Source organism: Cygnus olor, chromosome 2 (genome assembly GCF_009769625.2).
Source record: "Cygnus olor isolate bCygOlo1 chromosome 2, bCygOlo1.pri.v2, whole genome shotgun sequence".
Taxonomy (NCBI): Eukaryota; Metazoa; Chordata; class Aves; order Anseriformes; family Anatidae; genus Cygnus; species Cygnus olor.
The window spans coordinates 13578646-13595248 of record NC_049170.1 but is presented as its reverse complement, the minus strand read 5'-3'; the positions used below and the strand labels follow the sequence as shown (position 1 = coordinate 13595248).

General features: G+C 36.9%; 1 long non-coding RNA gene across 1 annotated transcript; it reads left to right on the top strand.

Annotated features, from left to right (window-relative positions):
- Positions 1–6920: 6920 nt before the first annotated feature.
- On the top strand, positions 6921–15637 carry LOC121065952. The gene is made up of 3 exons (XR_005817425.1): positions 6921–7047; positions 12545–12644; positions 15391–15637. It is a non-coding gene; the product is annotated as an uncharacterized LOC121065952 (long non-coding RNA).
- The last annotated feature ends 966 nt before the right edge of the window (positions 15638–16603 follow it).

Here is a 16603-nt window from a genome sequence, read left to right as displayed (position 1 = left end):
GGTTGCCTACTGAAGAAATAATTGGGGCAATGATGTGAGATTCTGGGTTTGTCCCCCACAGCTTTCAAGGCTATGTCTGCAGCAGGAAATAAGAATGGGCTAGGAGCTTTTCTGTGGCCTAGAGGGCAAGTGATACAGTTCAGTTCATCTCCACAGGGCTCAGCAATCTTTCCACCCCGACTGTATGGCCTTGTCCGTGCTGGAAATATTCCTGTGCCCTTGAACTGCGCTATCATTGAAATACAAGTTCAGAGATCAAAACTCTGTCGGTGTCGTAACAGAATATCGTGTTCCAATGTTCATGCCTCTTCAATTACATTCAATTACACCTGATAGGGTAGCTCATATAAACTGTCTTCAGATCACTGAAGCTCATTCCCCTGCCTGAGAACTTTGATATTCATCACAGACAGAATCTTGCTCGGAGCATTTTAAAAACACATGAAATGCACTGAAGTACTATGGATAATCTCATTCAGAAACTGCCATTGCCCTCAATCTCTTTATGGAATACACAACACATGGGGAAAAAGAAACTCAAAGCAGAGTCTGGAGCAGACCAAATGAATCATTTATTTTTTTATTTATTTCTCTTTCCACCACAAATACTTGGCATTTTTCAGAGACAATCTGTCAGTCACTGTAAAGAACTCTCCATTAAAACCAATGAGCAGCTCTTACTAAAAATCAGGGGCTGACACTATAAAAAGGTTCTGAGTGGCTGAGGTCAAAATGTTAAGTTTAAGACTGTATGAACCAGAGATATTTTCTTGTATTGTATCAGAACAAGAGCCTGGTGAGTGGCAGTACTAGATCCTTAATCTAACTTCACAATTACTAATGCACAGTAAGTTTTTTCTATTTTTTTCTTTTTGTTTCAACAAAAAGACTAGGTCAAGTGCAACCTGCTATTGTAGGGATTTTTTGATCAAATACAATTATGTAATTAATGATACAACACTAAACCATGGCAGTCCGTTTACCATTGATGAACAGTCTTTAAGGATCTCCATCTCTTCATAGTGGAGACTGGCACAGAATGTATTCCTCATAGGCAGCTCAAACCCCTTTGGGATATGTCATAGATGAAGTGATTTTCACATACTTGTGTTGCTCCTGTCTTACTCTAACAGTTCCCCTCCTATTCATACTAAATGAGTTAGGCTTATTCTGCTGAAGATCTCTTAAAAGTTCTGCATGAATGCTTTAACCAGCAAATGCAAATGTTGGAGAACAGTAGTGTTACACGTAGTAATTTCCTCCATCAGCAACAAATTTCAAAGTAGGAAATTTCACTGTAGTTAAATCTTTTAAAAATTATATTAACAACACTTTTGGTCAAATATCCAAGAAAATAAATGAATTTGTGGTTAAGCAGTCAATAGCCTATACTTACACAGCTTGAAACTGAACTACAAGAATACTGGTATAATTAAATCTGGCCAGGGATGTCAAAGGTAACAAGAAAAGATTCTATAGGTAATAAAAGGAAGACTAGGGAAAATGTGGACCCTCTCCATAAGGGAATGGGAGACCTAGTTACCAGGGATATGGAGAAGGCTGAGGTGCTCAACGACTTTTTTGCCTCAGTCTTCACTGAAAAGTGCTCTAGCCACACCACCGAGCTCATAGAAGGCAAAGGCAGGGACTGGTAGATCAAGGAACTGCCCACTGCAGAGAAGACCAGGATCGAGACCAGCTAAGGAATCTGAAGGTACCTAAGTCCATGGGACCTGATGACATGCATCCACATGTTTTGAGGGAACTGGCAGATGAAGTTGCTAAACCTGTGTCCATCATATTTCAGAAGTCATGGCGGTCTGGTGAAGTTCCCATTGACAAAAAGAAGGGAACATAACTCGCATTTTTAAAAAGGGAAAAGGGAAGACCCAGAGAACTACATGCCAGTCAGTCTCACCTCTGTGACTGGCAAGGTCATGGAGCAGATCCTCCTGAAAACTATGCTAAAGCACATGGAAAATAAGGAAGTGATTGGTGACAGTCAGCATGGCTTCACTAAGGGCGGATCATGCCTGACAAATCTGGTGGTCTTATACAATAGAGTTACAGCATTGGTGGATAGGGGAAGAGTACTAATGTGAGTACTCCTGTAAGTTTCACTTATCTTTGTTGAAAATTTAAAGTCTGCTTAAATTATAAAAATAAAGTGTTGAATTTTATGTAAATACTTCTGAAGAGAACCTTGATAATGTTTCTTGCCTTTTAATGATTATAATATGAACTGGTTCCAATCTATAATTTCTTCCAGGTAATAGCAGTGTATTGTTATGCAAATATCACTATTTCTTTATTGTTAAGAATGTGAATAGTTTTGACTTACTACTCACTGCTACCTCTTACAATCCGTTTTCTAGGAGGATGCTAATTTAATTATATATATACATATATATTTATTTTTTCTTCTGTTTGGCTCTTGATCAGGACAACTCAGAACTCCTTGACTCAAGAAAGGATGTGGAAGTAAGTAATAATATTCAGCTTCGAATGTTGATATCAGAGTTAATTATATATACATATTTTGCTAAAAGAAACTCTACTTTATTAATATGTTTTTTGAAAGCCAAACCATACTGTTCTCAACACAGTTGTTTCAAAAGCAGAACAGGTCTACGTTAGGCTAAACAGGGCTTATCTTGCATATCTCAATAGCATGTGTACTGAACTATTTTTTAGAAAATTCCTGCCTTCTTACACACAGGCCAGAAGGGTATGTGGCTGAGCAACCATGAATCCTGTTTTTCCAAGGAATTTTGCATGCAAAACAATGTCAGATCAAATTCAACAGAAATCTAAGAAACTTTTATTTTTTTTCCTGTTAATCTTATTTCCCATTTCCCATTTCAAAATTGTGTGATACAAACAGAATATGCAACTGTCGCTGGATGTTTCAGCTGATACTGTTTTACTCGTTCTCACTGGTTTTGCCTGTTTTCAAGGTCAAAAATGCATTTGAATGAACACAGAATGAAACACCAATCTTGTCTTAAAATTAAAGGCATTTCTATTATAGAAAGGTGCCATAATTTCTGTTTATGCATTTATTTTGTTGAAGAACAAATTGTTAGTGGATAGAATGTTCCATAATAGCAATAGGGGAACTGCTATCTAACAGACAATCATGGTAGGTGTTTTTTTGTTTTGTTTTGTTTCGTTTTTTGACATGAGCAATATAGGCATCTGTATCTGGGCATGTCATCCAAATTTCCTTTCTAGTCAGCGGAGACAATTACACATTTCTAGAGCACAAGTCATAACACATATTTGAAAGTACCTAACCCTCCCAGTTCTCTCTGTTAAATATAGAAGTGAGAGAAGTGGCGAGATTATATGTAGATATTTACACTATACATATCCAAAGGTTCATGAAATGCAGACTAACCATGGAGGCCATTTTAAACCCCAAAATAATCAGTTATAGAGACTTTCAAAAAATTTTTGGTCCACGATGGAAAATTACTGAGCAATGCAAGCATTTTTTGTGTTATATATTGGTACATTAACGTCACTGCAAACACATAGTGAAGGCTAATTTCAGTTTAACAATATAATCCTTGAAAAGCCTTCACTTATTACCAAGAGTATTGGGGAAATGGGTCAATGAGGCTGTTTATGGAGCAGAAGCTGACACAAGCAGAAAGATACTCTTATCAGCACCTGAGTGTAAAATAACCACCGACTGCAGCTCATCCATGCGTGATTCACTGCAGGAATTCAGGAAGGTGATTGATAAGGGGAGGACACTAGAAATGTAAGCAGGCTGCATATGTAAGAATGTAAACAGTTCAGCATTCCTCCCTGCACTTACCACCATGGAAACGATAACAAACCTCTCTCTGTTGACATACTTTGCAGCTCAGTGTTGCCTCTCCTGTGCATATAGATGCTGAACTGGCTACAGATCCTCTCCAAACCCATTGTCTTTCCAGCCAGGGAAAAGAAGCATGTTGTCCCCCTTACCCCCCTGGCACACCAGCATAGTGATTATACTGAATCTATTAATCCTCCAGAAGCACTCAGCAGGGGCAAAGGTGGTCAGTCACACAGGCCTAAACATCTACAGAGTTTCTCACTCTTGCAGACAATCTCAACAACAGTTTAAACATGTCTAATCCCACCTAGAGCATTAATGTAAGCAAATCAAAATGAGATACCAAGGCAGATACGCAGAGGGACCTCCTTATGGGCAAGTTGCTTAGTATACTGCTGCCTGGATCCTGCTGCCAGCGTTCAGGAGACAGAAAGGGCTAAACTTGTGGGGCTGCAGATAGGAAATTATAATCAATACTACTGCCCACCGAATGAAAACAGAATTTCTGTAGAGAGGACCCTATTGAAGATTGTTTCTGTAACAGCTATATGGTATTACAAAGCTATAGTGAGATAGGAATATGTTGAGGGGTCACTTCAGTCCTCTTTCCTTTCATACTGAAAAATAAAAATAAAAAAATCATAACTGTTAAATCTTCTATGTATGAGAACAGATTGATTATTTTAAATTATTGAACATTAATTTATTTTAGCACTTTGCAAGATTTGAAAACTCCAGTAATAACATCATTATATTCTTCAGAGTCAGGTCTGCTTTCAGTGTGTCTTTGTTTCCCATTACTGAGAACTACCCTGACAAATTACAGTAAACTCTTAAGCATGTGGGCTCCTGAGCTGTTTTTATATCCTAAATTAATACTGATGTTTTCATCCTGCTTATTTTATAAGGTGATCCTGTTGCTTCAATGCAGTTTCTTCACATGAGAGTCTTGTAGATTTATATCAAACAAGCACAGCATGTATCAGATGATTATTTCATATGACCTTGTTCAGAAGAACAAAATCCTTGCAAACAGCTTTTTAAGTTGTTTTATACAGATTCCCCACCTGCCCCTATTTATCAACAACGAGAGTTACTCATTGAAGCATTTGACCACGGAAATGTTTTGAACATTTTTTTTTTTCTTCACAGAAGTCTGAACTTATGCATAATTCATTATTCTTTCTGTGTATGGATGATTGTGCTTAGATATGCAAAGTCCAAGGAAGACTGAAAATGGTGTCTAGCACAGACATTGCTTTTGTATGTGTGTGTTTGTTTGCTTTGGAAGAGTGTGGTGAGGTTCTTAAACCTGATCTTTTTGATTTTCATAGCTGAAAAGAAGACATGGTTCAAACTGAAGTGAGAGAAGAAGGAGTTGCAGAACACATTGCCAGAACCAGGTATTTTACTCACCCTGGAGTCCTACTCGGTTGCAAAAGGTGAGTTATAACTGTGGTATGCCATCTTTCAGTAAGATTTGCTTAGGTCTCTGAGGACTCAAAGACAGTTAATATGGTGCCAAATACTGAGAATTATTTGAGGGAAAATCTGGAGAAATTTTGATCTGTAATTCTCACAGCCATACCACACAGATCAGGCAACATGTAATAGAATTTACATAATGTATGTGATATATAGATATATTAGGAGAGAGCGATCATGCATTTTGTATAGGTTAAAAACTACTAGACCTCTTTGGTGAGATCAGCAGTCATGGGTATGGGAGAAAATCGGTTAACACAATCTATTTGAATAACTAGAATTCCTTTGGAAATTTAGCTTGCTGAAGGTTTTGTTTGCTTGTTTGTTTTTTAATCAAATTGTCATTGGGACGGTGCTTACATAAATAAACACATGGGGGAAAAACAAAAAAAAAAAACAAAATAAAACAAACAAACAAACAGTACAGCAAAATTTTCACTAGTATACTTCAGTGATCTGTGCTCTTAACTTATCCATAAATGATCTGGAAGGAGGAATAAGATGAAGTAAGAAAATCTGCTGGGAAGCTTATGCTGTTTAAAGTAGTAAAAAATGCATGCCGACTTCAGCAGCATTTCAGAAGGACCTAGCCAAGTCCTGGCTGTGCTGAATTCCTGACTGATAAAATGGAAGATGAAGTTTAGTGTAGATAAATGTAAGGTAATGTATTTCAGTGGGATGTTCCTCATTTTAGGTATGCAGTAATAGTTTACCAGTACTACTTCAGAGTGAAGGTTAGTATCAAATTCTGTGCAAAATGCTGACTCAGGGCCCACTGCAGTTAAAAAAAAAAAAAAAAAGCGGAGTTAGCAAAGAATAAAGAATGAAACAGAAGATGGCATTTTTCTATCATAATATAATGTTCACTTTTGATTTGCAAAATCAAGGAAAAAAAAAAAAAGGTACTTCCACATGCTTTAAAATAATAACAGCAATACCTCTGTGAAGCCAGCTTCTCATGTTAAGGCCATTTGAAAGGTCACCAATTCTAATGGTGCTATGATAAGTGCTGATAGTCCTTGTTAATTAAAATAACCTCCTACACACTGGGGTTGCTTTTTAGAAACAGTTGATTACGGTCTTTGAGAAAATGAGTTTTGCAACTAATGGCAAATTCTCAAGTTAGTCCTCAATTACACACAAATGCAAATTCAGTTCTCTCTTTTGTTTTTTCTTTTGATTCATTTTTCCTTTCTCTTCCCCTCCTTTTTCCTTTCTGGACATGGCACAGTAGGAGAAACAGCAATTGAAAGTGTTGAAACCAGGCCACTACAAAACAGTTGTAACTGCATTAGCACCAGAAGTGCTTTAAGTCCAATTAATGGAGAAAATCATTAAAAGCTCCATTATCTCTTTAAAAGAGCTTTACATGCTTATGTCATGCAACTCATAAATAACAGGGATCTAAAAGGAAATCCCTTTGTAAATTGTTCTTCAGGCTTTGTAAGAGTAGGTGCCAGTCAGGGAGCTATTGAAACATAAGTTTATGCTCTGAATAAAAGCACCATAGAATGAATCATGATTTGAATTCATGATTTGGAAATTACTGTGGGTGGAGATGGAAGACTTTGGCCAGACTGGTTATGTTACAGACACACAAGGGAACTGAGGACATTTGAATTAAACAAGAGGATGTCAACCATGTTTTATTGGTGATTTAAAGATGAAGTTAAAGTTAGATGCACTGGAGAAAAAGTAAAAAGGAGAGCGTGAGTATATATAAAGCCATACAGGTAATTGATGAAAACCAGAAAGAATGAAAATAAGCTAACAATCAATTTTTACTTTAGTAGCAGTCAGTCAAGGAAATATGTAGAGCAATAAATCAACTGGATTACATGTTTACATTGTTACATGAATGAAGGAACATTCGAGGCATCAGGCTTCTCCAGAAAACCAAATTCCTTGTTTGTATTGGCTAGGGGGGAATTGGAGTGAAATTTATTTTGTTTTGTTCATTTGGAATCTTGTCTCAGTATAATCTTAAGGAGTTTTAAACAGTCTTTGTGACCTGCTATTTGGTGACAATTGTTATTAACTATCACAAAGGTATAAGAAGAGCTAACTTATATGAAGCAGATGGTGATTCATCTTATTTAATATGCTTTTTCACAGTGTCCATGCCAGATAGACAAGAAACGTTATGAAGAACAGCAACAGAATAGTCAGATGCAGCAAACCCTGATGTATTGTAGTGGGGAACTGCAGATTCTTTGTCTCTCTTAGGTGAAATTCTCATTTGGATTTTCTGTTGGTGTTACAGTATTCTAAAATATCATGATTCAGCTGCCAGAGACCAGGACTTTCTTAACACTGCAGCCCTATATCAGGGATATATGCTTATCCTGTGTGTGTATGCTGGTTATAAATTTGGATGTTTAGGAAGGGCTCTCACTGAAATATGGGCTATATGTGGTAATTAATCTGGCCTCAGTGACCAGATTACAACCTAGCTATATTTTAACTTCCTGTTCTTTGGGATTGTTCTTGGAGAGGAAAAAAAAAATCCCTTAGGAAAGAAAATGGACAAAAACAACAACAAAAATAACTTAAATTGTACAAGTTCAACAGTGTGATTACTGTCCCAAGCTTTGCAGTGGTTCTGTTTTAGCCTTTGGGTGTCAGGCTTTCATTTCATACTACCAACTACTTCCTGAATTCCTGTGTTTTTATTTCTTCTGCATCTGCTAACATTTCCTTTTTTGCTGCCCTTACCACTCTGTCATGCTCCAGAAAGTGGGTTAAAGTTGATTTATGCTGAGGAAATCCCAACAACAATATCAGATAGCAGCATTGCTTTCATCTTGTTGCTCGTTCAACGAACAACCCCAACTCTGTTTCGCTAATTTTGACAGAGAAAGTGTTTTAAATAGAATTACTGAGAGGTATCTGGTCTCGTGTTGGTCAGTGCCTTCTTGTATGATACCAAGGCAAGTGTTTGTCTTATAGAAATTAATGAAACAACTTTTTCTGCAGAGGAAGAAACAAAAGAACAGAAAACCTTTCATGTTTGCCATGTACTCCTTCGTCTTCATCTTAGTAGGCACCATTAACATCAGACAGTCTTTGAAGAAACACTCTTTTAATGCATGTCATCTTGTTCACAACATAAAGAGCAGTAACAGTAAAGCTGGTGAGGGCATTCTAACATAACCTCTATCAAGTTGACATAGACCTATAGAATCAGAGGAAACATCAGCTATAAATGTGTCTGTAGATGACTTTTCAAATAGAAAGCTTTTTATCTCAAATTCAAGCTTGAAATTTCATCAAGGTTGGTGTAGTACAAACTAATGTGAAAGAACACACAACACAAAATGAAATCCTTACAAGTACTTTTTGATGGAAGGAAGCGTTCTATGCATACATGTATGTGCAATCATTAAATAAATCATTAAAAAATGTTCATAATAAATTAGCTGTTGGATAGTGTTGGTTCATTATTATTGCACTCAGTGTCTCAATATTGCAACATTTTTTACTGCTTTAAATTACATAAGAACTACTGTGATTAAATTGCAAGATTGTTTTTAATACACCATTACGTTACAAAATTGTTATCACTTTCTGATTTCTGATGGAATCTCTAATAGATCTGGTAACTTTGCATTGTATCTTGTTTCTTTAGCTAAGAGCTAATTATCTGAAAAAAAAAAAAAAAGGATGTAATGGGAAGAAAAACTACTTACAAGTTTGTACTATACACTCATAATAAAGTTCCGGACATAACGAGGAGCATGTGGTTGACTAAACTCCAAATAACAATACAGAATTAGGGGAGATGACTTCTGTTCCTTTTGCTAGAAAGGTCTAATGTCTCCTAGAGAGATCTATGAAGCTTGGTACTTGAGATAGGTGGCTTCTTCAGTCTCTCCTGTTATTCTATTCCATTTTGCAATTCAAAATAAAATATTCATCAAGGCATGAATGTTGCTTTATAGTCTGATAATTAGGGCAGTCATATGAATCCCAGTTCTTGTGCCAACTAATATTTCAGAATGAAGGCATCCATCAGCTTGTATTCAAACCCTTGTTTTAAGTCAGGTGGTCTCCTAAACTACTAACCCATAAAGAAAATATTTTTTTTTTTTTTTTGATTCAATTAATGTTTCATTATGTCCAAAGTGAAGAAATGGAGAGCAGCATTATCTGGGAAGCTGGAAAATATCATGGTCACTGCAGTGCCAGGGCAGCAGCTGTGAAGTTTTCAGAGTTTCTAGGCTTCCAAATCCACATGAGCCTTTGTATTGACCCATGAATTTGAAACTCCTGGAAACCTTCAGGCAAGTTGTAAATGACATAGGCTTTAAGCATCTTCGTCCTCTCACCTGTTTGTTTATTCATTAATCAGGTGCTAAAGAACGCAGCAGGTACCCTGGCATGTGATTATAGAGGGTTTTGAAATATTTTTGGCATGATCTGATCATCAAAACCCTATCTTCTACTACAGTTTCACAGGGATTTTGGAAAAATATTTTGCTTTCACTGATTCAGCATTCTTCAATGGAAAAAGCAAAATCATTCTTATTTTCCGAACAGCTAAACATTTACTTCACAGGCTTAATTCATTACACGTAGTGTAGCCAGACAGCTGAATGACATGCATTGAAGAAGAACTCTCTATAAAGGAACATGACAGACCGTGTCACTGCCTTTTAATACATGTGTGCTTTGGTGAAGATCGTGTTTCTGATATTTGCGTAAACTAGGATGCCAGGGTCTTATTGCTGTGAGTGGGAAGATGAGATGATCTGATCAGTGTGCCAAGTTCCTGTAATTCATCACTTTCTATCCTCCATGAAGTGGCATTCCTCTACTCTGGCTGCCAAAAGCTGGGTTTCATTTCACAGTCCCAAGGACAGTGTAAAATCTCACTTATTGCCTGCTTGTTAGGCTAACTGCTGCAAAACTTATTTCTGATTTGTGCTTGGTTTGAACTGGTCAGGTCAGCTAATAACAAACTGCTTTTTGCTCTAGTTTTCTTTTCCTCCCTCTCCCTTCTTCTCCTTTCCACCACCCCACTTTGGGCATAATTCCAATCGTTAGGAAAAATTGGGTCTTCAGCCATGTAGAATAGGCAGTGCTTGCTGTGTTTCAATCTTCTTTCAGATGGGTTGAAATACACAGTGACACAAGATGGTCACTATCTTGCATCAGACTTGCTCAGAAAGGTACATTGGTATGTGAGACTAACATTAGACAATGCTTTCTGTGACACTGACACTTAGATTCTTGAAATATTCACATGTAAAATGTCATTAACTTTGGAAAAATCAACACATATTGCAAATTGTGCCTAGAACAAGCAGGTGTAATCCTGGGAAGATAAATATAATACAGTTTCTAACACTGATTTCTTTAGCATTTTATCAAACTCCCTGTTGTAGCAACAGTCTTATGCTGTTTTTTCCATTCTGCTTAACCAGCAGATGACTCAGTCTACAGACCAAGATAATGTAGTACAATTATAGCATTCAAAATGGTTTATGTGTGACTACTCAAAGCTTGTCTTCACTCTGTTTATTGGCTACTAGCACACTAAGCTAAATGCAAGTTAACAAATTCCTAAAAATACCCCAGGGATGAATCATCCCTTTCAAAAGGGTTCTGGAGAGTGTTTAGCACTGTGATGGTAAGTCACGGGGTAGTAGGGAAGCCAATTTTTGTTACAGAAAGAGACAAGCTTGAGTCAGCCAAATGCTATGTCACAGATTCTGAATGCTTTGCCTAGAAGATGGCTATTACAAGTTAACGTCCTCAAGCTTGGGCAGCTAAAGGAGAGTGCTAAAGAAAAAATGTCCAAAAGTATCCACATATCCTGCAAACCTGATTTCTGTTACCTTCCTTAAGAATTCAGGAACTGGGATTTTTTAACTTTTGGAAATGTTATTTCCAAATCTAAAGTAACTCATTGTTTTCAGAAACAGTGAAAATGAGCCTGTTCACTTTGAAGTTAGGTGCCTGAATTTCAACAGTTAGATTTGAAAATCTGTTCTCAAATTCATGGAATTGATGTGTGCTTAAACATTCAAACATTCTCTGCTACCAGCAGAGTAGACTGGAGATTTTATTTTTTTGAAAGGAAGAGATTCAAATGCTTTGTCTGTTCATTCAAAAAGCTTTGTGTTTGATAGTTCCAGAATTAAAGAAAAAGTGCTAGAAACCTAATGGTTAATGAATAATTATAATAATAAAGTCAAAATGAAATCAACATTGGCATTTCAACCTCTGTTCTGTAATAAACACCTAATAAACCATAATAGATGTACTCATCTCTCCAGACGTACTTAATTTAAATTTAGTCCCTGTATTACAACTTTCCACTCTGATTTAATCCAATTGAATATTATTTACTGTAAATTAAAGAGTGAAGAAATGACAAAAAGCTCTATTTACATAGATCTTTCTGTTTGCTAAACAACTGCTCTATGTTTGCTTTCTGACCTCTGGCAGATGGCATAGGCAAGTGTGGTCTCGTGTGGTTTAAGGAGTTATCTTCACTCCTACTAAGTGTTCTTCTGATGGAAGCTGCCATTCGCATATATCTGAGATAACATAAGATGACATATGGCTGTATCATGGCCTCATTTTCATTGCATTTTGGGCACCCTGCTCATCCACCTAATTAACCCAGATGGTGTGGGCTCATTAGTTGTTTTTAGTAGCACCTTTAGATAACTCAGATTTTAGACTGGAAAAATAAGCTCCTGAAAGTATTGCTTAGTGTTAGCCAAAGAGGGAGACGAAGGGTGATGCTTCTGTTAGGAAAGAGACAACAGTTAGATGGGTCCTGGTCAACTTCAGTGCAAAAACAGATAAACTGAAACATTTTGAAAAGTTAACTTAAAACCATGGCAGCTCTTCCAAATTTGCATCTTGACCAGCTCAGAGATATGGCTATGCTCTTCAGATAAATGTGGAAAGACCAGGATAAAATACTTTTTTAGAAATCCTGAATCAAATAGTTGAATATATAGGAAAAACCTCACAGACCAACCCTGACACATCTCTATTCATGCATCACCTGCTGTCTGATACATAACAAAGGAAAAGGAAGATAGACTTTCACTATGGCAAATTAGAATAAAGTTTGTGACCAAGAAAATTAATTAAACAGAATTTTTAAATAACAACATTTTGAAAATAGAACAGTGCAAATGAGATTATGCTTTGTCACCTTGTTCTCTGCCATCTTTCATTGCAACCAAACAAGTTTTATATTCCTCACAGGTGACCAGTGAGAAGTGTCACATGAAATAATATGGATTGACATCTTCCTCTTCACACATCAGATATCCTGAATCTTCTGGAAACCACTGCTCAGAGACGGGTAATTCATTTTACTCCACTGTGAAAGTTCAGTAAATCCTTATTTCTGAACCAAAAACTTTTTTTTTTTTTCACAATAATATGTTTGCATTTTAATCATACTAGTTGTTCCCTGACTCCTCCCTGTCACAGTCATTCTATATTAGACATGTTTGCCTGGAAATTGTGATAGATCTTTGAAAAAATAGCCTATGAAAATGCTTACTTGTGCTCACATACCTCTCATCGGAAGGTAAAGTTTTTCCCAAAATGTGTTTCTGCAATTTCTGTAGAAGCTGATCTGGGGAACTGCCTGCTGGAAACCATTTCTATGAAGAGTAAATGAGGATATCTTTAGATAATCACCTGTGTTTGAGGCTTTCAAACATGCACCAGAAATGTTTGTGATAGTAAAACCTCCCACTTGATCCCTACGGAGGTTTGGAGGAAAGACTGCTGTGCTGAAGTAGTGTGTTACATCACTATGGGTGCCCAGGAAAAGTCCACTGCAAAACCCCAGCTTTTAGGTTGATGTGAGCTGAAAGCTCTCAGCTCTAGCACTTTGTCAGGTGATCCATTTGCTGTCCTTCCAAGACTGTACTTTCAAAGAAGTGCTGTAATATCGCTTCACAAAGGAAGATGCAAAATAAATGAGCCTGTAGGCAGGATGCTACTTAGGAATCTTCTGGGAGCTGTTTATCAAAACCCAGCTCTGCATTACATCCATTCTCATGTCCATCACTGGCTGTAGGAAGGGCTCAGGACATGCACTGGGACATTGGATGGTTCCAAAATTACTCAATTGTCCAAATGCATGAGATGCCAGGAGATAAGTGTTTAAAAACTGTACTTCAGAGCTTTTCCTCATTTTTTTTAGAAGTAGAAGAAGGCAGCCAGCAGGCTGAAATGACCTCTTGCAAATATTGGAACCATAGAAATTTGTAATCTCCTGTGTCACCTGAGATTTAGCAGGCCCAAAATTGACAAGGACCGCGTGGTTATATGGTAAACACATAAGAATAAGAATAGGCATTAAAAGTTGGTAATGAGAAATAGTTATTAATAAATATTTTGGCGAGAAGACCTCTCAAAATCTGGATTGGCCTAGGAAAAGAAACTTTCTGATGACTTCCTCTTACTCCTAAAGCTAATTCACATTCAGCTAAAGGGGGGGGGGGGGGGGGGGGGGGCGGAGAGAGAGAGAGAAAAAAAAAGAAGGTATTGAAGTAAATACAAATGCGGGGCTAAAGCATTGCATATACCAAAGTGTGCATCTGCATAGCATGAGTGGACACAAACACACCTTCAGACAGAGATTTTTATGTATTCCTACCTCACATCTGGGAACAATGTACACTTTACTACTTGTGTCTACATTATCTTGTAACATGTTAAGTAAGAACAGAACAACAGCAGAATGACTTTGCATGCACCTCTAAATTAGGTTTTAGATTTATTGAGCTGGCAAATTCACTGTTTTACACTGATTTTAGCTTCTGTTTGGTTTTTCTTTTTCTCCTTTCTTAGAAAAGTGTGATGTTATTAAAATAGTATCCAGAAAAATAGGAAACATATATTCTGTATTAAATTTATACACATGAAAAGAGTTAGTCCGTCATAAAAGAGCTTGCAGAAGTCCAAACACAAATAATTGTTTTAACTTTGTATGGTTTTCTCAATTGCATATGCATGTTCTATAAATAAAGTTGCATGAATAACAGGTTTTTCTGTTTGCTGGCAGCTCTAAAAGCAGCCCCAATCAATGAATACACTGGCATCAAAGGACTTTTAGTATTGATTAAAAGCAAAACATTTGTTTTATAAAATGTTGAAATGAAATGTTTTCTTTTTTTTTTTTTTTTTTTTCCTGCATTTTTAACAAGAACAATTGGTGAAGAAATGAATTTATTAAGTGTTTCAATACAGCTGTACATGTATTTTTTCACATGCAAAATTCTGCCTAGTATGGTTTGTACAAATCACAGACTAGAAAATTACAACCTGTTTAGCAACTGCAGACAAAATATCAGTATTCATTTGCGTACCAGCATCATTAAAACTTCAAATACAACACATTAATTTCTGTTTTGTGCCTTTTTTTCCTACTTATTTTACTATTTTTTCTTCATTTTGTTATTTTCATTCTTCTGCTCAGCTTTTGTCCATACCTAGTTTATTTTACTTTTGATGCAAATGAGCTAATAGTGAAATCACATCATCTATACACTGAAAAACAAAGGAAAAAAAAAAAAACACCACACACTTCTATGCCTAAATATTTCTGGGTTTGGTGTGATTGGCACTATTATAGGCTGTATTACGTTTATATTTTTCATGCTCTTCAAAAATTAGTCACCCTGTTGACCTCCTAGGACTGGGAATAGCTAAGCAAACAAATGGGAGAGAGAACCTTGCTCTGAGTGTTAGACTAAGCAAGCATGACAAGGAAATCACTAGGGGAGGCTCATGCATATGCACTGTCAAGGTGCCATCTTGACAAAGCGTATTTTTCCTCTATAGTGGCATGTTTTATACTGTCAGCAGGTTTTAGAAGTGATATACATGTATTTCATTGTTAGAATTAAAAGGAAAGCTTTAAAATCCTTCTCCATAGCCTTTTTTGACAAGGTATTAAGTAAAAATGCTGTTAACACAAAAAGGAAAAACATGCAGAGAAAGGTCAGTGTGATAGGTTTAAAGAAGTGCTGTGGATGACTCATTAAAGCTAACTGCAATGATGATTTTAAACAGTGCCTTTGCTTCCACAGTACCCTGCAGTCTCTCCAGCAAGGAATGAAAGCACTGAGGTCTTGACAGAAGATAAGCAAGTGAATAAAGTTCACATATGCTTAAATTCATCTTTCTTCACTGAAACATACAATTACATCCCCTTAATTAAAATTGCCTTGTTGTATTGCTGAGACAGAAGTGTGAATTAAGAGTGTGACAGAGGCTTAGTTTCAGATGATTATGATGATGACTGATTCCTGATGGCCTTGGAAGTCTGACCACTGGCAGTGGGCTTCATGGGAACACCTGATGTACACCTGCCTCAAGTGTTTCACTGTACTGTTTAGAAATCATTAAAAATTCAGTCTCTTGCAAGTATTTTTATGTGTCAGGATGTTGATTCTGATTACATTGGAAGTGTAATATTCATATCCTTGTCTATAAAAAGGGAAAAATAATCAAGTTGCTGCACCAACCACCTGTGTATCAGATGGTTACTGATACACTGATGGTGACCAAGGATGCAATACTTGTGGTATGGATTTGCTACATTTTCCTTTTCAGGTGGCTCTTCAGTCATGTCATCCCTCTGCACATTAAGAGGTATATAAGCAGAAGCTAAACCTTAAGCTAACTGAAAAAGCACAAATTTTAGCACAAAGAATGTGGATGTTCCCTATTTCAGATGAGGGAGAACCAGCCCAGAACTATTTTCTGCCCTCCTGGAGCCATAAGCTATTTTCTGCATGTGCTGCAGGAATATTTTGTCAGATATCCCAATACTCCACTGTGAGATCTGTGAGATGGTAAGTAAAGATTGTAAAGATTGTGTATGCAAAGCAGAAAAAGGGGGGGGGGGGGGGGGGGGGGGGGGGAGGAGGGGAAGGGGGAGCAGACAAGAAAATTGTGAACATCTGAGAAAAGGGAGAAATATTGCAGAATTTCCCCATCTCTGTCAAACCAAGCAAAATAGGTTGAAGAAACAAAACTTTGGTCCGATAATGCACAATTTTAAATTGTTTGATAGGGAGGGTATTCCTGGAGGAATTTTTAACTTCAAGAGTAATTACCAGCAATGTTTTGACTGCTGATGCCTTTGGGCAGCAATTTGTTTCTGTTTAGTTTTTAGGTACAGTGAAGTCAATCAGATCTGTGGCTGTATTCAGAGGCAATTATATCACCTAAACCAAGAAAAATAGATGGTAAAGGACACATCCTTCTATCCACATACAAAGCAGTTATCTCATCCAG